Below are 23,295 nucleotides of genomic sequence, written 5' to 3' on the forward strand. Positions count from 1 at the left end.
CTCTTTTGCACAAGGTAAAGGGTCAAATGAATAGATATTCTAGCAACACCTCAACAATGAGGAGGTCTTGAGAGTAGAGTCTACTGACTCAGAAACATTACATGGACTACATGGATGACACAGACATTTCTTCTGCTTCCGCACCATGCAGGAAAAGGTAAACTCTGGGATCTTGCTGCATTCTTGGCCCCATCAGACAACAGTGGCATGAGGCTTCTTCTGATCTAGTTGCCATAGGGGTTCTATCATCTCTCTCCTGGGAACTCTAAGACACACTAGCTTTTAATCTTTAGACTTTTCTCTCATTCTCCTCTCTCTTTCATCCCAGACAGGGCAGAAATTTTAACCTCACGGATAGAAAAAACTGACGTTGACTGATTAAAAAAAAAAAAAATCTAATCCTTCTGCCATATGGAATAGTTGAAAATATCAAAAAAAGAAGCTTCCATCTGTTTACATCTCAAAACATTATCCTCACATACTTATTCAAATTGATGTCTTTCAGCAGATATCTTTGCCTGCTAAAGACAAAAATGTCACAAAAATTGGGACATTTGACATCTCCTTATTATGTAGATGCTTTTTAAAATCGTGGCTCAAATCTTTTAAGGCACTATATAAAGAACCCAATGCAGTTCCTGAAACATAGTAAATATTCAACTAATGATACTCATTTTTGATTATTATTGTAAGACTAGGTTTATAATTATTTGGAGTAGGACCTGCCGCCAGAAGAATGTGACCCAATTTCAAACTCTGTTTAGGTTGACCTACTTCCCCAGGTATCCCAGCTCCAAAGTTACCATTTCTTTCATTGTTTTTAGTCTTTTAAACTGAATTTTGTCACTCATTATTCACAGTCCTCATTCAGCAAATATTCAGTAAGGTAGCAAGCATTATACTAAATAAAAATAATAAAATAATAACATTATTGTGTTAACAATAACTAACACAACCTTGCCTTCACAGAACTATAGTCTAGTGACAGAGATAGGTATTAACCAAATAATTACCCAAATTGCTATTATCATACGTGCTAGGAAGGAAAGCTGCAAGAGAATATATATGTCAAGGAAGTCAGGGAAGGCTGCATTGCTTGATGTGAGACCTGAGAAATGTCTCAGACTCCTTCTTCAGTTAGGAAGTAGAGGAGAAGGGAAGAAATTATGCTCCAGGCAATGAGGATAACATATACAGAGACCCTTGGGTAGAAAATTACATGACAGTAACTATGGATTATTGTAAGAAGGGAGAACAGAAAGGACAAGAGAATAGTGCAAGATGCAGTTAAGGTTGGGGAGTTAGATATAGGTGAGGTCATTCAGGCTCTTAGGCTTTAACATGGACTTTAGCTTGACATTCGTATCACAACTGAGGGTTGAAAACATGAGAGTGACATGGACATAATAGAAAATAAATTGAGAAGGGAACAAGTGGAAGCAGACTGACCTGGGAAGTAGCACTTTTCACTTGTACTGAAGAGATGCAGAGAACTGAGATGTCAGCTCGCACGAGGAGTAGAATGGTGGCAGGGAGAAATGATGGAGTCCTGAATATTTAGGAGGTGAAGTCAACACCACTGCTAATAGACTACATGTGAGAGAGTGCATGAGAGGGAGGTGTTAAGGATGACTAACTGATTTCTAGTCTGGGTTCTGAATTGCAGGGAATAGGTTGGAAAGAAGTGTTTTAAAACAAGAAAATGATGTAGGCAGTGCCTTTACATTCATGGCCTGTTTTACTCATGTGTGTACAACAGCTAGTACTCTGGTGACAGGATGACTATGATTTTCTATAGATTTATAATTATTCCTCTACTAGAAAAAGTACAAAGTTTAGTTTAACTTAGTTTCCTCTTCCCACCTCATATGATTACATTATTATAGAGGAGTAAGCCAATCCATTCAACAAAATCATATAACGTCAGCAATTCATAAGGATTTTAGGAGATGTGTGCCATTTTGAAAAAGGAAAAGATTGAAATAAGTCTACAAATATCAGTAAATTCTTAATATATGTCAGATATTCTCTATTTAACATCAAAAATAAATATATATGACCTGTCAGTACTTTGGAAAATAGGAATATATGGGAATGTATGGCAGTAGTAGAAATTCATCATTTATTTCCAAAAATCCAATGTTTATAGATAAATAACCATATAATCATCCCCAAGCCTCTAATAGCATTTTTTATGGACTAGATTTCTATTAGTATTGTACTCTGACTCAACTCCACACCCTGTAAAGTAGCACATCTAATTTTAAGTCATTGCTTACATTCAGTGTCATGGCATATGCTATATGAAGCTTGACTGTGGACCTATTTCCAATAACATAATCCCAAAAAAAATATATGTAACTTATTTCAAAGTAATAAAGAAGCCTTTTACTAGGAAATAGTGAGCATAAGTGATTATTTCCAAAATGTGTTAATAATTAAATAACAAATAATACTGTTTTGAAGATCAATAAATACATATTCCATATATATTCATAACTTTACAATAGTGTAATCCAAGTTAAACCCCATCTCCAAGTTTCACCAAAAACACATTCCTGCTTTATGAGCATATATGTGACAGTTAAATTATGTGTTTATCATTTTCACTGAGAATATTTGACATTTATAGGTTGTGGTAAAAACAAATAGGGTAATTTTGCTGCCTTAAAAAAGACAAATCCACTACAAAAACTGGATGATCTCTGCTTTCAAAGGAGGACAGATGCTGTTTCAAATGGGGTTTTTACATTTTTTCTCACATGTACATAAAATAAACGGAATTGCAGACACTGACAAGCTTTGTCAACCAAATTTTTATAAGCAGGATACCTTAGTTCTGGGCTAATAGTCATTTAAGAGACAAGCCACTTATTGACTTAAATGAAATAAAATCATTAACACATTTCTCTTGCTGGGACAATTTGTGTTGTTATTCCCAGAATGTTCTGCTGAAGCAGACTTATTTTGCATTGTAACATATGACCAAGGTTAGAGGTGTTCTATGGAAGCACAAGTATATCTAAGCCCTACCACCCAACCAGAATTATTTGCAACGTTTCCAGGGCATTACAATAGAGTTTTGTGTGACGGTGATTGCCATCAGGAAGGTCTACATTTTATCCCTACATTCTAGGTCAAAAAGAACAGCTTGACTTTCAGGTCTTCACCTTCTCTTGGGGGAAAGGGAGGTGTAAATTAGATACCACAGAACCTTCTAGTCACAGCATTTAAGCTACAGTACTATAAAATGCTTGCTAGAGATTCAGGTTTTGATTTGCAAGATAAGTATCATAGAGTTCTTCTGTGAATTCTCAAGGAAATAACCAAAACTTAAAAGAGAGATGGGATTCCTCATTACAAACGAAATTATATTTGTAATTTTGGAGTTTTTATTACTCATCCTGTAAATAAGAGAATCCCTAAATGATACTTATCTGCAATAGATCATTAAGACAACATATTGTGAAAGTATTATTTAGTATCCAGTATCCAGTATTCCATCCTATCATGTTGTAAGACATTTAACCAGGGAAATAAAAAACAAAATGGTGGGGGCCCTGGGTGGCTCAGTCAGTTAAGCTTCCAACTCTTGATTTGGGCGCAGGTCATGATCTCACCGTTCATGGGATCGAACCCCAGTTCGGGCTCTAAGCTGACAACACGGAGCCTGCTTCGGATTCTCTCTCTCTTTATTTGACCCTCCCTCATTTGCTTGCTCTCTCTCTCTCTCTAATAAATAAACTTAAAAAAATGGTAACTAGGGGGCGCCTGGGTGGCTCAGTCGGTTAAGCGGCTGACTTCAGCTCAGGTCATGATCTCGCGGTCCGTGAGTTGGAGCCCCGCGTCGGTCTCTGTGCTGACAGCTCAGAGCCTGGAGCCTGTTTCAGATTCTGTGTCTCCCTCTCTCTCTGCCCCTCCCCCGTTCATGCTCTGTCTCTCCCTGTCTCAAAAATAAATAAAATGTTAAAAAAAAAAATGGTAACTAGCAAGTGTCACAGTTTTATGGCAAGATGGCATTGTGACCTGGGGCCAGAAAATCTGAAATCTTTATCTAATACTGCAGAAGGGTGCCCTGTTGAACTTGTCTCGAAATTCCACCATTTCCACTAACATCTCTTAATGCTTTCAAGCTGCACATCCCACCAAAAGAGTGACTGATCCTACTTTTGTGGTACATCAGACTCCTATGTCTCATTTAATCACATTCTTTCATTTACTTAATAAATAAAGACATTAATTCTTTTAATATGTACATGAAAAAAGAAATACCCAACATCTGGACAAGGCTTAATTTTAGATTTCAGTCATATTTTTCCATGATGTATCCTACTCCTTAAATACTGTAAGATCCCTTTGCATTGTTCAAAATGTGGAAAATGTCTACTTCTCAGGTTTATTATCAGAATGAAATGAGACACCAGAATATATTAGTTGAATATCCAAAACATTATAAATCTAAAAAAAGAGAGCAGAGAACTCTTTTAATCTTGTCAAGACTTTAAAATATAAAAAAAAAAAAAAAATCTCTCAAATAGTTTTTGGTTTAAAACCAAAACAGACTGCCTAGAAATGAGCACTAATGAAAATATTACATTCAATAGTCTATTTAACACATGTAAAGTAGTATTTAGAGAAATATTGAATAGTTTAATGATTTACATTACTAAGCAAAAAATAAATACAATAAATATCTAACCTAAAAAGTTAAAGAGCAATAAAGAAGGGAGAATATATTGAAAGTGTAATATATAGCCATATTGAACTAAAAAGTTGAATTTAGTTTAATTTCTGAGAAATGCATCCATAGTTAAAATAAAGAATAAACCAGATAAATCTTTAATCTTTTAAAAAAGGTTAAAGATGCAAAGATGGGAGAGAGAGGGAAGATGGCGGCGTAGGAGGACGCTGGGTTCACCGCGCGTCCTGCTGATCACTTAGATTCCACCTACACCTGCCTAAAGAACCCAGAAAACCGCCAGAGGATTAGCAGAACGGAGTCTCCGGAGCCAAGCGCAGACGAGAGGCCCATGGAAGAGGGTAGGAAGGGCGGCGAGGCGGTGCGCGCTCCACGGACTGGCGGGAGGGAGCCGGGGCGGAGGGGCGGCTCGCCGGCCAAGCAGAGCCCCCGAGTCTGGCTGGCAAAAGCGGAGGGGCCGGACGGACTGTGTTCCAACAGCAAGCGTGACTTAGCGTCTAGGAGGTCATAAGTTAACAGCTCTGCTCAGAAAGCAGGAAGGCTGGAGGACAAAGGGAGGGAGAGCTGCTGAGCCCCCGGACGACAGAGCTCCATTTGGTGGGGAACAAAGGCATTCCCCAGCGCGATCTCCCCCGCCCATCCCCCAGCCAAAATCCCAAAGGGAACCAGTTCCTGCCAGGGAACTTGCTTGCTCCACGCAAACACCCAACTCTGTGCTTCTGCGGAGCCAAACCTCTGGCAGCGGATCTGACTCCCTCCCGCTGCCACAGGGCCCCTCCTGAAGTGGATCACCTAAGGAGAAGCGAGCTAAGCCTGCCCCTCCTGCCCCCGTGCACCTTGCCTACCCATCCCAGCTAATACGCCAGATCCCCAGCACCACAAGCCTGGCAGTGTGCAAGTAGCCCAGACGGGCCACGCCACCCCACAGTGAACCCCGCCCCTAGGAGAGGGGAAGAGAAGGCACACACCAGTCTGACTGTGGCCCCAGCGGTGGGCTGGGGGCAGACATCAGGTCAGACTGTGGCCCTGCCCACCAACTCCAGTTACACACCACAGCACGGGGGAAGTGCCCTGCGGGTCCTCACCACTCCAGGGACTATCCAAAATGACCAAACGGAAGAATTCCCCTCAGAAGAATCTCCAGGAAATAACAACAGCCAATGAACTGATCAAAAAGGATTTAAATAGTATAACAGAAAGTGAATTTAGAATAATAGTCATAAAATTAATCGCTGGGCTTGAAAACAGTATACAGGACAGCAGAGAATATCTTGCTACAGAGATCAAGGGACTAAGGAACAGTCACGAGGAGCTGAAAAGTGCTTTAAACGAAATGCAAAATAAAATGGAAATGACGACGGCTCGGATTGAAGAGGCAGAGGAGAGAATAGGTGAACTAGAAGATAAAGTTATGGAAAAGAGGAAGCTGAGAGAAAGAGAGATAAAAAAATCCAGGAGTATGAGGGGAAAATTAGAGAACTAAGTGATACACTAAAAAGAAATAATACACACATAATTGGTATCCCAGAGGAGGAAGAGAGAGGGAAAGGGGCTGAAGGGGTACTTGAAGAAATTATAGCTGAGAACTTCCCTGAACTGGGGAAGGAAAAAAGCATTGAAATCCAAGAGGCACAGAGAACTCCCTTCAGACGTAACTTGAATCAATCTTCTGCACGACATATCATAGTGAAACTGGCAAAATACAAGGACAAAGAGAAAATTCTGAAAGCAGCAAGGGATAAACGTGCCCTGGCATATAAAGGGAGACCTATAAGACTCGTGACTGATCTCTCCTTTGAAACTTGGCGGGCCAGAAAGGATTGGCTCGAGATCTTCAGTGTGCTAAACAGAAAAAATATGCAGCCGAGAATCCTTTATCCAGCAAGTCTGTCATTTAGAATAGAAGGAGAGATAAAGGTCTTCCCAAACAAACAAAAACTGAAGGAATTTGTCACCACGAAACCAGCCCTACAAGAGATCCTAAGGGGGATCCTGTGAGACAAAGTACCAGAGACATCACTACAAGCATAAAACATACAGACATCACAATGACTGTAAACCCGTATCTTTCTATAATAACACTGAATGTAAATGGATTAAATGCGCCAACCAAAAGACATAGGGTATCAGAATGGATAAAAAAACAAGACCCATCTATTTGCTGTCTACAAGAGACTCATTTGAGATCTGAGGACACCTTTAGATTGAGAGTGAGGGGATGGAGAACTATTTATCATGCTACTGGAAGCCAAAAGAAAGCTGGAGTAGCCATACTTATATCAGACAAACTAGACTTTAAATTAAAGGCTGTAACAAGAGATGAAGAAGGGCATTATATAATAATTACAGGGTCTATCCATCAGGAAGAGCTAACAATTATAAATGTCTATGTGCCCAATACCGGAGCCCCCAGATATATAAAACAATTACTCATAAACATAAGCAACCTTATTGATAAGAATGTGGTCATTGCAGGGGACTTTAACACCCCACTTACAGAAATGGATAGATCATCTAGACACACGGTCAATGAAGAAACAAGGGCCCTGAATGATACATTGGATCAGATGGACTTGACAGATATATTTAGAACTCTGCATCCCAAAGCAACAGAATATACTTTCTTCTCGAGTGCACATGGAACATTCTCCAAGATAGATCATATACTGGGTCACAAAACAGCCCTTCATAAGTTTACAAGAATTGAAATTATACCATGCATACTTTCAGACCACAATGCTATGAAGCTTGAAATCAACCACAGGAAAAAGTCTGGAAAACCTCCAAAAGCACGGAGGTTAAAGAACACCCTACTAACGAATGAGTGGGTCAACCAGGCAATTAGAGAAGAAATTAAAAAATATATGGAAACAAACGAAAATGAAAATAGAACAATCCAAACACTTTGGGACGCAGCGAAGGCAGTCCTGAGAGGAAAATACATTGCAATCCAGGCCTATCTCAAGAAACAAGAAAAATCCCAAATACAAAATCGAACAGCACACCTAAAGGAAATAGAAGCAGAACAGCAAAGGCAGCCTAAACCCAGCAGAAGAAGAGAAATCATAAAGATCAGAGCAGAAATAAACAATATAGAATCTAAAAAAACTGTAGAGCAGATCAACGAAACCAAGAGTTGGTTTTTTGAAAAAATAAACAAAATTGACAAACCTCTAGCCAGGTTTCTCAAAAAGAAAAGGGAGATGACCCAAATAGATAAAATCATGAATGAAAATGGAATTATTACAACCAATCCCTCAGAGATACAAACAATTATCAGGGAATACTATGAAAAATTATATGCCAACAAATTGGACAACCTGGAAGAAATGGACAAATTCCTAAACACCCACACTCTTCCAAAACTCAATCAGGAGGAAATAGAAAGCTTGAACAGACCCATAACCAGCGAAGAAATTGAATCGGTTATCAAAAATCTCCCAACAAATAAGAGTCCAGGACCAGATGGCTTCCCAGGGGAGTTCTACCAGACGTTTAAAGCAGGGATAATACCTATCCTTCTCAAGCTATTCCAAGAAATAGAAAGGGAAGGAAAACTTCCAGACTCATTCTATGAAGCCAGTATTACTTTGATTCCTAAACCAGACAGAGACCCAGTAAAAAAAGAGAACTACAGGCCAATATCCCTGATGAATATGGATGCAAAAATTCTCAATAAGATACTAGCAAATTGAATTCAACGGCATATAAAAAGAATTATTCACCATGATCAAGTGGGATTCATTCCTGGGATGCAGGGCTGGTTCAACATTTGCAAATCAATCAACGTGATACATCACATTAACAACAAAAAAAAGAGAAGAACCATATGATCCTGTCAATCAATGCAGAAAAGGCCTTTGACAAAATCCAGCACCCTTTCTTAATAAAAACCCTTCAGAAAGTCGGGATAGAAGGAACATACTTAAACATCATAAAAGCCATTTATGAAAAGCCCACAGCTAACATCATCCTCAATGGGGAAAAACTGAGAGCTTTTTCCCTGAGATCAGGAACACGACAGGGATGCCCACTCTCACCGCTGTTGTTTAACATAGTGCTGGAAGTTCTAGCATCAGCAATCAGACAACAAAAGGAAATCAAAGGCATCAAAATTGGCAAAGATGAAGTCAAGCTTTCGTTTTTGCAGATGACATGATATTATACATGGAAAATCCGATAGACTCCACCAAAAGTCTGCTAGAACTGATACATGAATTCAGCAAAGTTGCAGGATACAAAATCAATGTACAGAAATCAGTTGCATTCTTTTTTTTTTTTTAATTTTTTTTTTCAACGTTTTTTTTTTTTTAATTTATTTTTGGGACAGAGAGAGACAGAGCATGAACGGGGGAGGGGCAGAGAGAGAGGGAGACACAGAATCGGAAACAGGCTCCAGGCTCCGAGCCATCAGCCCAGAGCCCGACGCGGGGCTCGAACTCACGGACCGCGAGATGGTGACCTGGCTGAAGTCGGACGCTTAACCGACTGTGCCACCCAGGCGCCCCAGTTGCATTCTTATACACTAACAATGAAGCAACAGAAAGACAAATAAAGAAACTGATCCCATTCACAATTGCGCCAAGAAGCATAAAATACCTAGGAATAAATCTAACCAAAGATGAAAAAGATCTGTATGCTGAAAACTATAGAAAGCTTATGAAGGTAATTGAAGAAGATATAAAGAAATGGAAAGACATTCCATGTTCATGGATTGGAAGAATAAATATTGTCAAAATGTCAATACTACCCAAAGCTATCTACACATTCAATGCAATCCCAATCAAAATTGCACCAACATTCTTCTCGAAACTAGAACAAGCAATCCTAAAATTCATATGGAACCACAAAAGGCCCCGAATAGCCAAAGTAATTTTGAAGAAGAAGACCAAAGCAGGAGGCATCACAATCCCAGACTTTAGCCTCTACTACAAAGCTGTCATCATCAAGACAGCATGGTATTGGCATAAAAACAGACACATAGACCAATGGAATCGAATAGAAACCCCAGAACTAGACCCACAAACGTATGGCCAACTCATTTTTGACAAAGCAGGAAAGAACATCCAATGGAAAAAAGACAGTCTCTTTAACAAATGGTGCTGGGAGAACTGGACAGCAACATGCAGAAGGTTGAAACTAGACCACTTTCTCACACCATTCACAAAAATAAACTCAAAATGGATGCAGGACCTGAATGTGAGACAGAAAACCATCAAAACCTTAGAGGAGAAAGCAGGAAAAGACCTCTCTGACCTCAGCCGTAGCAATCTCTTACTTGACACATCCCCAAAGGCAAGGGAATTAAAAGCAAAAGTGAATTACTGGGACCTTATGAAGATAAAAAGCTTCTGCACAGCAAAGGAAACAACCAACAAAACTAAAAGGCAACCAACAGAATGGGAAAAGATATTTGCAAATGACATATCGGACAAAGGCCTAGTATCCAAAATCTATAAAGAGCTCACCAAACTCCACACCCGAAAAACAAATAACCCAGTGAAGAAATGGGCAGAAAACATGAATAGACACTTCTCTAAAGAAGACATCCGGATGGCCAACAGGCACATGAAAAGATGTTCAACGTCGCTCCTTATCAGGGAAATACAAATCAAAACCACCCTCAGATATCACCTCACACCAGTCAGAGTGGCCAAAATGAACAAATCAGGAGACTTTGGTTGCTGGAGAGGATGTGGAGAAACGGGAACCCTTTTGCACTGTTGGTGGGAATGCAAATTGGTGCAGCCGCTCTGGAAAGCAGTGTGGAGGTTCCTCAGAAAATTAAAAATAGACCTACCCTATGACCCAGCAATAGCACTGCTAGGAATTTACCCAAGGGATACAGGAGTACTGATGCACAGGGGCACTTGTACCCCAATGTTTATAGCAGCACTCTCAACAATAGCCAAATTATGGAAAGAGCCTAAATGTCCATCAACTGATGAATGGATAAAGAAATTGTGGTTTATATACACAATGGAATACTACGTGGCAATGAGAAAGAATGAAATATGGCCTTTTGTAGCAACGTGGTTGGAACTGGAGAGTGTGATGCTAAGTGAAATAAGCCATACAGAGAAAGACAGATACCATATGTTTTCACTCTTATGTGGATCCTGAGAAACGTAACAGAAACCCATGGGGGAGGGGAAGGGAAAAAAAAAAAAGAGGTTAGAGTGGGAGAGAACCAAAGCATAAGAGACTGTTAAAAACTGAGAACAAACTGAGGGTTGATGGGGGGTGGGAGGGAGGGGAGGGTGGGTGATGGGTATTGAGGAGGGCACCTTTTGGGATGAGCACTGGGTGTTGTATGGAAACCAATTTGACAATAAATTTCATATATTAAAAAAAAAAGATGCAAAGATGTAAATTTTCTTTTTTTTTTTTAATTTTTTTAACGTTTATTTATTTTTGAGACAGAGAGAGACAGAGCATGAATGGGGGAGGGTCAGAGAGAAGAAGACAGAGTATCTGAAACAGGCTCCAGGCCCCAAGCTGTCAGCACAGAGCCTGATGTGGGGCTCGAACTCATGGACTGCGAGATCATGACCTGAGCCAAAGTTGGCCGCTTAACCGACTGAGCCACCCAGGCACCCCAGAAGATGTGAATTTTCAAAGATGACAGTAAAGAATTATAAATAAACAATGAAAATTAATTTGCATATGTAGACAAAATAATAGAAGATAACTCACTCCAGATAGCATAAATTGAAACATACAAATTACCACAGAAGAAATAGAGAAACTTGTCAACGAACAACCTCTCACCTCCCACACCTCTGAACACATAAACCAATTCAAGATAAAGCACTAATTACAGATTCCTCAGAAAATTCATGGAATTCTACCAATTATTTAAGCAACATAAAATTTATACTATTTAAATTATTCAAGAGCATCTTTAGCAAATCTAAACAAAAGTGAAAGACAAAGAAAATAATACATTTTCACTACTGGACACAAATCATAAATTAAGTATTAGCAGACAGAATATAGGAGTATAATCATATATTAATGCATATTAATATAAATAATAAGAACAATATTTTATTAATTAGAATCTACTGGATTCAGGTATAAGTCAGTATTTTTTAAATTTTTTAAATTTTTATTTATTTTTGAGAGAGAGAGAGAGAGAGAGAGACAGAGCATGAGTGGGGGAGGGGCAGAGAGAGAGAGGGAAACACAGAATCCAAACCAGACTCCAGGCTCTGAGCTGTTAGCACAGAGCCCAATGGGGGGCTTGAACTCCAGAAGGACAAGATCATAACCTGAGCTGAGGTCACACGCTCAACCGACTGAGCCACCGTGGCTCCCCCAAGTATAGTTCAACATTGAAGGGGTTGCCTAGGTGGCTCAGTCAAACATCCAACTTTGGCTCAGGTCATGATCTCATGGTTCATGGGTTTGAACCCCATGTCAGGCTCTGTGCTGACAGCTCAGAGCCTGGAGCTTGCTTTGGATTCTGTGTCTCCCTCTCACTCCACCCCTCTCCCACGAGCATTCTATCTCTCTCTAAAAAAGAAATAAATGTTAAAACATATTTCTAAAAAGAAAATTTTAAATATTGAAGGAATCTACTGATATTGTTGGGCACCTGCATTGCTCACTTGGTTAAGCATCCAACTCTTGACTTCGGTGAGATGGGAGTGCCACATCTGGCTCTGCATTGACAGCACAGTCTACTTGGGATTCTCTCTCTTCCACTCTCTCTGCCCTTTCCCTGCTCACTTTCTCTCAAAATAAATACACAAACTTAAAAAAAGAGAAGGAATCTACTAATATAATTTGTATAACAATATAAATGTAAAATATTTATCATCACTTCTTAAATGGTAAAAAGGTATTTGATTAAAATTTTACATCCACATCTGATTTAAATAGTACATAACGAGTTTAAAATCCTCGATATTTATTAGACATTAGAAAATACAGACAATAGATGTAAGTTTAAACACGTATTTAGACATAAATCTAGAATTTATAGTTTTAATGTGGATACAGATTTTTGCATGCAAATCAGTGTTCTTGTTAAATTTATAAATAGTGCAAGGATATACACTATGACCACTGTTGTTTAACACTGTTTTTGATATGAGCTTACATGACTTGACAAAAGAGAGAAATAAGGTAAGAAACAAGCAAAATCATCATTATTTACCAAAACAATATTGTGTGCCTGGAAAACTAAGTAAATTAACTGAAAAATATTTTTAAAAATAAGGGCATTGTCTTAGAGGTTGAAATTTAAATTGCCTTCCTCTATCAAAAACAAAACCAGTTTGAAAACTTTCATTTACAATAGAAACAAGAAAGGATTAAACCTACAGAAATATATTTAATAAGTAATGTTCAAGATTCATATGAAATAAATTTTAAAACTCTCTTGTGGGACATAAAAATAAAATTTGAATCAATTAAAAGGCAATATGCTGTTCCTGGCTAGAAACGTTCAGTAAGAAAAAATGTTAAATTTTCTAAATTAATATTTAAAGCATTATCTGTTACCAATAAAAGCCACAATGTAATTTTTTTAAACAAGTGAATTCTAAAGTTTCTACACAGACGTTAAAAATAACAAAGGAATATCAACAACTGTAAACTTCTGGAAATCCTATTATTCTGTTACTCGTGCAATATTAGACAAACCATAAGAAAGGAGAAAATAAATAGCCCTAAATTAGACCTTCATTACCATACACGTGCGCGCACACGCGCACACACACACACACACACACACACACACATACATATACACACACAGGACTTTTGCATAACACTTCTACCATTTTTTTTATTATCAGTTAAAACAATGAATTGTTCAATGAATAGTGTTGCAAAAATTCATACATCTTGAGGATATATAAAACTACCATCTCAAGGTTACACGAGAAGTAATTCCTGATGGGTTCAAGATGTAAATATTAAAAATAAACTGCAACAGTACAAGAAGAATGTATATCTTCAGTGTGGAAAAGACCTGCCTAAATTCCATATGAAACAAGAGAAGCCATAAAAAGTTATGTAAATTAAAATGAAGTAGCCTCTTTGGCAATATATACTATTACAGAGTCAAAACCAAATATCAAAAAGAAACAAAGGAAAAACAAGAAAAAAAGCAACATCACCAAAGAACATCTGGTACCAAAGGGGCTGTTTCCTCCAGAGTTCCTTCAAGTCCATAAAAAATTCAGAAATTAATTGATAATTTGTAAAGAGCAATACAGTGGACAGTTCACAGAAAAAGCAAATATGTATGAATACATAGAAATAATAAAAATAAGCTATTTTTTTCTTTTATTCCAGTATCATAGTGGTCTGCTGCCCTCTGATAACTCATAGATACTGAATAAATTACAGTAAGCACTTTTAAGATGTATGTCTAAGTTTGTAAAAAATCAGGGGAAATCCCAAAGAACCTACTTAGATAGAGGTAGCAAATTGAAAACAGCAAATACTAAGAAAGGGACAAATATCCAAATCGGAAAACTAGAGCACTGAAAATTAAGATGTTCAACTCTCAAAGCTCTAGTTAAAGGGCCATTTGGGAAAAAAGAAACTATTCTTGAATAATGAGAAGTGAGACCCACCCAGGCGTTCCAGCAGTGCCATCCAATAGGACTTTCCATGTTTAAGTGTTTTATAGGTGTGCTACTATAATAGTAGCCACTAGCCATATGAGGCTACTGAGCACTTAAAATATGCCTAGTGCATACTTGGTATTTATCTAAAAGGATACAGGTGTGCTGTTTTGAAGGGGCACATGCACCCCAATGTTTATGGCAGTGCTATCAACAATAGCCAAAGTATGGAAAAAGCCCAAATGTCTGTCAACAGATGCATGGATAAAGAAGATGTGGTGTGTATATATATATATACAATGAAGTATTACTCGGCAATCAAAAAGAATGAAATCTTGCCATTTGCAACAATGTGGATGGCACTAGAGGGTATTTTGCTAAGCGAAATTAGTGAGAGAGAGACAAATATATGACATCACTCATATGTGGAATGTAAGATTAAAAAAAGATGAAAATAAGGGAAGGGAAGCAAAAATAATATAAAAATAGGGAGGGGGCAAAACATAAAATACTCTTAAATATAGAGAACAAACTGAGGGTTGCTGGAGGGTTGTGGGTGGAGGCATGGGCTAAATCAGCAAGGGGCATTAAGGAGGACACTTGCTGGAATGAGCACTCGGTATTATACGTAGGGGCTCAATCATTGGAATCTATTCCTGGACTCATTATTGCACTATATGCTAACTAACTTGGATGTAAATTTAAAAAATAAATAAATAATAAAAAATATGCCTAGCACAGTTAAGGATTTAAATGTTTAATTTTGTTTAATTCACTTTTTTTCCCTTTTTTCTTTTATTAAGTAGGCTCTATGCCCCATGTGGGGCTCAAACTCACAACCCAGAGATCAAGGGTCACATGCTCTACCTAATTTAAATTTTAAAACCACACATGGCTAGGACCTATGGTATTATCACAGCTAAGAGTCCTCAACACCAGTAAAAACTGGTTACACAAAGGTTTCTTTCCATGCAAAATGGAGCTAACAATGAAACTTAAAACTTAATTATCTTTAGAAGAACGTTGTATAGAAAAAGGAAAATTAATATGGGGTTAGATATATATTATTTACTGGTTATGGAAATACTAAGTCAATACATTAGACATATTTTTAAATTAAAAATAAACTTAAAAGAACTAAATAGCTGGTCATTAAGTCCATGTAAACTGGGATGATGTGTGTGTGTGCACACGTGGTCAAAATGAAAACATACTAAGTTCATTGAATTCTTCAGAAGGAAATTAGACACTGATTAACCGTACAAATAATAAAATTCATAGTTGGATTTCAAGTATAGCTAGTTAAGAATATAAATAGAATGAAAAATTTCGTGTCTAGTACAAAGGAGAAAACCTAAATGGGAAAAAAATGATTGTTGAAAAAGTAAGTACGAAAGGAGAAAAAGACAGAAAAAAGGAAGATAACAAAAAATATAAAATAAGACTGTAGAAATATATTCAAATATATTCACAATTATCTTAAATGCTAGTAAAATAATTCAACTGAAAGACAGAGATTGTTTAGTTAGATTAAAAATCCACTCCAACTTTTTCTGATTATAAGATGTTTATTCCAAACATAAGAACATAGAAAGATTGCAAGGGATGGTCTGGAAACACATACAGAAAAATGGCAACTATAAAATGCTGACAAACTGTCATTAGTATAAAACAAAAGAGATTTTAAGGTCAAAAGAATTATCAGAGATAAAAATGGTGACTACAGAAACATAAAAGTTTTAATTGACTTAGAAGATATTAAAATTCTTGGGGCACTTGGCTCAGTTGGATAAGTGTTTGACTCTTTGACTCGATTTTGGCTTAGGTCATGAACTCAAGGTTCATGAGACTGAGCCCCATGTTGGGCTCTGTGCTGAGCATGGAGTCCCCTTGGGATTCTCTCTCTCCCTCTCCCTTCGCCCCTCACCTGCTTGCACACTCTCTCCCTCTCTCAAAGAAACACAATTTTAGGAAAAGAAATTAAAATTCTAAGTTTAAATGAATTTAATTAAACATCTTACCTTAATACGTAGAAAAACAGAAACTGATGAACCCATGATCACAATGGGTTATTTCGAACACGTCACTTATAAATTACTAACAATACGGCACCATTTAATGAACATACACAGAATTGTACTGTCAATAATTACAGAATAAACACACATAGAAACTTCATTAAAAATTAACCTCACAAAGTTCTGAAATGGATATTTTATACATTACAAAACCTCTGACCAATGCAATGAACTGAGAAAACAACCACTAAACGATAACCCTTTTTGTATGCAAAAATCTATTCCACATTCTTGAAAATAAAAAATGTGAAGAATACAACCTTACAAAAATATCAGCACATCTTATTTATCTAGAAATAGTAAAATATCTCTCAAAGAAATCCTCAAATGTATACATAATTTAAAAAGCTGAAAAATTTGATTATTACACTAAAATTAAGAACTTCTCAATAATAGACCCTCAAATATGAGAAATATGTATAACATAAAGAAAAACTATTTCTACCCAAATTACATAATTTTTATAAGCAATTAAGAAAAGTATGTGCAACTCAATAGAAAAATATGTGTGTGTATGTATTTCCTAGAAAATTTAAAAAAAACAATAAAGTTTAACAATGCAAATTTTTGTTAAAGATATAAAGTAAAGATCACTCTCACAAACTGTTGATAATGTATATAAGTACACACAAAGTTGAAAAACAACATGGCAGTATCTAATAACATACAGACTGCAGATTATTGGCTATTGAAAAAATTATTGTAAACACGTTGGAAAATACTAACTAAGCTTTTTGTTTCCATATCTACGATTAAGTTTTATAAGACTGGAAGAAAATTAAACTTAAATCAAGTGCAAAGGTCACTAATGAAAATGATATTAACAAAAAATAAACAAAGTTGAATGCTTGACTTGATTAAAAAGGTCAAATATAATCACTCAAGTTTTACCATCCGTAAGAACTAAACTATACCGTCAATTTTTTAAATCATATTTTAAATTATGATCTGTGTCTCCCTCTCTCTCTGTCCCTCCCCTGCTCACACTCTGCCTCTCTCTCTCTCAAAAATAAACATTAAAAAAAGTTTATTTTTAAATTATTAACAGACTTGGCCTCATTTGTTCCAAGACTGTACTATTAGGATAATAATTAAACATGAAATTTGAATTCTTTATTAATATACTTTCTATAGTGAAAAAGGAGTTTTAATGTCTATCTTAAAAATTTAGCCCACTGAAGCTCAATTCTTGCAGAGGAAGTACTTTTTTAAAAAAATTTTCTTAAGGTTATTTTGTGGAAGAGAATGCACTTGCACTCGAAGAGAGAATTCCAAGCTGGCTCCACACTGTCAGAGCAGAAACAGACCTGGTGGGACTCATCCCAGGAACTGTGAAATTATGACCTGAGCTGAGACAAAGAGTTGGGAGGCTTAACCGACTGAGCCACTCAGGTGTCCAGTATTTTTTTTTTTAAATCAGGATTCAATCTGATAAAAATTTTGCCAATTTATGCAGAGAGATAGTAGGTTCATTAACAAAAAGTGATGGAACTTTTTAAACTTACTCCAAAACAGAGGTTTGTGGGGTTTTTTGTTTTGTTGTACTAAACAAAAAAATAAACACACAAAGATAACTTATGAACAATCTTGGCTTTGGAAATGCTGAGTCCATAATTCTCCCTGAATTATCAAGAACCTGTCCAAATAAAGTAATTTCTCTACTGTTTCAAATTTGTTTTCAAATTTCTATTGCTATCAGAGACATTAGGCTTATATCAATTATCTAACACTTCTGAATATGAATAAATTAAATACTCCAGTATAAAAATATGACTATGAAAACATACTCTGTCATACACATACAAGTTCTCAAAAAAAATTTCCATATAATACATTCTAAAAATACTTAAAATAACTTTTTGTTTCTTCTCCTAAATCTGACTTTGTCTGTAGAATTTTAAAACCATTTCTCAAATATGACATTTCCAGTAGCAGTTAATTTTCTTTTTTAATTATATAGTGTGTATGTACCAAACGAGTGCTCAACTTCCTGACATTCATCCCATCTATACTTGATGAATGTCTCTATTTGCAAATGGTCACTAGGTTTCTTTATTTAGCACTGCATTTCATGGAAGATTAAATCTCCCCACTGCCCTGAAGTTACTGCTCTGAAGTTTGATTAGTGATGTTGTAGAGAAAGATTTTTCAGACAATCTATTTACCTTTTCATATTATAGCAGTAATTTGAGGTTATATAATGGTTAGAAAAGCTCTTCTGGTTAGAAACTCAAATTCAGACTGTTAGATCTAGCTAACTACTGCGCATGAAGTTTTGGTGCCTAAAGCAGGCAGATGAAGCAATCAATGCTCATTAGGAAGTATTACAGTATATCTTTGTTTTATTTGACATCTTAGAAGAATTCTATAGTTTATGATTCAATTCCAGAAATGCCTTCCCCACTTAGCTTTCTGACAATTCTCCTCTCTCATAATATTGCTCTTTCTGGCCCATCACTTCTTACTTTTCTATTTGGCCTTCTCTTTCCCTACCTAACCTCTGAATTCTGCAGTTTCTTAGTCCTTAGAACTAAGTCTTGGTTCTAAGTCCTTTTCTTTTTTCTATCTGGAATGTCACCTACTAATTAATGAATTAATTAACAAATGATGATTAAAGGCCATCTATAAGCTATATATGACCTCATTGAGCCTTGCTATTTATAGACTAATTATGCTTAATTTCATATTTTAACTTAGTATTTTCCTTTGAATTCCTTGTTTGTAGATTCCCTGCCTAAATATCTCAACTTTGATAGCTGATAGAACTCTCACTTCTCAGTATATCAAATTCACATTCAAACCAAACAAAATATATAACCAAAAGAGTGAGAATTTATAAATGGGAGATGGTAACGTTTTTTTTTAAATGTCATTTATTTTGAGAAAGAGCGAGAGTGTGTACATGATCCAGGGAGGGGCAAAGAGAGAGGAAAAGAGAGAATCCCAAGCAGACTCTGTGATATCAGCAGAACTTGATGTGGGGCTCAATCTCACAAACCCAGAACTCATGGCCTTAGCCAATATCAAAAGTACTAAATATGGTACCTTATTTTATTAAGCATGGGTGTTTATGACCTCATTTTCTTTATAGGATCTTTATAAGTTTCTTTAAATCTTCAAGATTTAAAACTATTCCAGAATATGTCAAACTAAGGTTGTTTTTCAGTTATCTGAACCTGGAATGTAGTAAATTCTTGTAGTTAATAGGTTAAAGTATATATATACACACACAATTTTCAACAGAAAATTCACCAAAAAAAAGACATAAAAATGGTCCTCAAACATATGAAAAGATGTTCAAACTCACTGATAACTAGAGAAACCGTACTGAAAATTATATTAAAATACCATTTCTCAACTATCAGACTGACAACAATTTAAAAACATGACAATATTTTTTGTTCATGGGGATTAGGGAAACAGGCACACTGGTTCATTGCTAATGGGAATGGATAGCGATACAATCTTTCCAGGGAAATATTTTGGCAATACACAAAAAATCTTCATGTACACTTACTTTTTCACTCAGTAATTGCACTTCTAGAAATCTTATTGTTAAATTAACCTCTAACAATATGAAAATAAGCACAAAGTTATTCACTGCAGCACTGTTTATAGCAAGATATTGGAAGCAATCTAACGTTCACACACAGGAGGATGTAAAGTCCCACAAGATTGCAGTACGTGGGGGAGGACCCAACCAGAGCTCAGCAGATCCCCTAATGTGAGAAGATAAAGGTGAGAGACTGGTAGAGCAAAGTAAGTAGAGTTCACAGGGCAGACCACTGATGAAAAGAAAGCTGCCCAAAGAGAGAAATGTATAAACCTGCAGATGAGCCCTCTCAGCACTGATCAATACTTGTCTGTGAGGAAGCTACCCAAAGTCAGGGAAAGAACCACCCAGAAGCCTAGAAGCAAAGGTGCTGGAATTCACATAGAACTGGAAATAGTGTCCATTCCCACCGAGCCAACTGGAAAACCTCATGATTCAGGCATTGGGTAGAGTACTCAGAAGAGCCTTGCCTCTGTTGTGGAGGAATAATTAGTCCTAAATTGAGCATTGCTGTGTTCCCACCTAACAAATCTTAAAAGACAGACCTGAAATGGATCAATCTATTCCCAAGTAATTTATTTGATCCCATAAGAAAGTTCAAATATATTTATAGGAGTTAGAGGGGAAGAAAAATCTCTTTCTCTAACCATCTTAGGTTCTCCAGCTGGGGATCTATAAATTAGATGGGCCTAAGACAGATTAACAAAAGAAAAACATGTATTTACTAACATGCATTGCGCATATAACACATGAAGAGTACACAAGGTAACAGAGGTTTGGTTAGAACTTGGGCTTAGGTAGCATCTTAACAAAGGAACAATATGTTTTTAGAGAAGTGACAGGACAAACAAAAAGGGTTTCCAAGGCTGGCAAATTGTGGGAAGGCAAATATATGGGAAATTAATGACAGACAAGGCTAGTTAATAAAGTTTATTATGTAAATTCCTCTGGTGTTGTCGCTAAGTTGATAAAAGTCTTAAGTTGTCTCCAGTGATTAACTTTTGTCCTTCCCGGTAGAGAGGAGAAGAGGGCACCTTTATAAATTTATGTCCTGCTTTCAGGCAAATAGGGGACAGCAGACAGCTTTTTCTTGTATCTGCTTCTTCTCAACTGCTTTCTGCTCAAAATAAGTCTTATACAAAAATACCATATTTTTGGGTGACTTATTTTGCCACCCTACAAAACACAAAAATATTGAGCACCCAACAAAGTGGGATGTTTCTTATTAGAGACTAACAGCTATGCCAAATCTTGGGGCTGGTCGACAATAGAGAAAAATCTGGTTTTAAGTTTCCTACATAAGCCATTTGCTCCACGTTATACATTTAATTGCGTCTCTCAATAAAAAATATTGAAATCCAAACTCCCAAACTTGTGAGGATGACCTTCTTTTGAAACCGAGTCTTTATAGATACAATCAAGTTAAAGTGGGGTCATAATGGATTAAGGCTGGCTTGAATCCAATGACTGAGGTCCTTATAAGAGGGAAATTTAAAAACAGACACAGCGAAGAAAGCCACTGTGAAGACTAAGGCAAAGACTGGAGTGATAGATACATCCATAGCCAAGGAACACCAAGGATTGCTAGCAACCATCAGAAGCCAGGAGAGGCGCAAAGGACAATTCTGCCTCAGAAATTCCTTGGGAGGAATAAACCTTGTCAGCATCTTAGTTTTTAGCGTCAAGCCTCCAGAACTGAGAATACATATCTGTTGTTTTAAGCCTCATGACTTTTAAGTTTTGGTACCTCGTTAAGGCAGCGCTAGGAAACTAACACAATTAGTTAAGTGTGAGATTCTACAACTGCTCCTTGGTTCTTTGTTTAATAATCAGTCTAATAAACTCTGACTATGCAAAGAAGACATGCAGTTAATTTGGAGGGTACTGAATTGTTCTCCATTGTAGAGAGAGGGGAGATTTTTGATTTAGGGAGAGACAACCAGAATGAATGGGAATAAGAAACCTACAAAGGTGAGGCTCTTCAAGGAGAGGTGAATTTTGAAATTACTCAGTGATTAGATATGGCTGCTGAATGACTTTCAAGTTCTATATTGTTCTGTGCTGTGCTACAAATGTTACCCATATACCACCCTTGGAACCTCGGTCACAATTTTATATTGTTATGTACTCATTCTCATTTGGGTGGTTCTGTGGGAAAGGGATAAAGAAGAATGATAGCTCAGCAGGAGACAAAATGGAGTTTGATATAAGAACTGAATTTTAGACAAATATTTGAAATAGATCTTTTCCCCCCAAATCCCTGGAGATCTGAAGGAGAAAACTGGCCTCCCATGCTATATTAAATGAAAGTAGAATGAATTTTAATTAAATACTAATTGAATTTAAAGGTCATGGTAAGCCATCAAGCTGGAGTCAAATGAGAGTTTGTAGAGTTGATAATTGAATTTCCTAAGTGTATTTTGCTACCAACACCCTTTATGAATAAGTTGGCTTTTAACCATGTTTTATTTTTGAAATGTTCTATTATATTATTTTAATTCCTATCACGTCTATGTTAGCCATTCTGTATTTTTGATGACTGTGCTTAGTTATGTATGCTATGTTGATTTTATGATTTAGCTCTCAGAGTAAAATAATTTTTCCAATATCTAAATAATCAGGCCTTCTTTATCTTGCCTCCCTCCCATGTCCCCCACTTCTAGCAACCAGTGCTCTGTTCTGTTTCTACTAATATGGGATTTTTTTTTCAGATTCTACTTGCAAATGAGATACAGTATTTTTCTTACTCTTTCTGACTTATTTCACTTAGTATAATGCCTTCTAAATCCAATCATGGCATTGCAAATGGCAGGATTTCTTTCTTCTTATGGCTAAAGAATATTCCTGTGTGTGTGTGTGTGTGTGTGTGTGTGTGTGTGCGCGCGCGCACTGTATTTTTTTTTTTACCCATCTGTCAGTAGATACTTAGGTTAACCTGTTTTTAGATTTTGGCTATTACAAATAATGTTACAGTGAAAATGGGTTGCTGACATTTCTTTACAATAGTGACTTCACTTCCTTCAGATATATGCCTAGTAGTGGAACTGCTGGATCATACAGCTCTATCTTTAATATTCTGAGGAACCTCCATATTGTTTTTACATTCCCAAGGACTGCTTTATCTTTGGTTTTACATATTTATATTCTCAATGACTGCTTTATCTTTGGTTTTACATAATAACAGAGATATTTATGGTATTTTATGGTTCATTAATATGTTCATCTAAAGAGTTTTACTTGTTCCTTACAAAAATATGATTTTTAATTTTTTTCAAGTTTATTTATTTTGGGAGACACAGGGAACAAGTGGGGGAGGGATAGAGAGAGAGAGGTAGAGAGAATCCTAAGCAGGCCCCACAGTGTCAGCTCAAAGCCCGACAC

At 36.7% G+C, this 23,295-nt stretch overlaps 1 pseudogene; it reads left to right on the plus strand.

The window, feature by feature from the left end:
• The first annotated feature begins 145 nt into the window (after positions 1 to 145).
• Positions 146 to 23,295, plus strand: part of LOC131508540 (ATP synthase subunit d, mitochondrial-like) — a 37,041-nt pseudogene continuing 13,891 nt past the window's right edge.

Source organism: Neofelis nebulosa, chromosome 4, assembly GCF_028018385.1.
Source record: "Neofelis nebulosa isolate mNeoNeb1 chromosome 4, mNeoNeb1.pri, whole genome shotgun sequence".
Taxonomy (NCBI): Eukaryota; Metazoa; Chordata; class Mammalia; order Carnivora; family Felidae; genus Neofelis; species Neofelis nebulosa.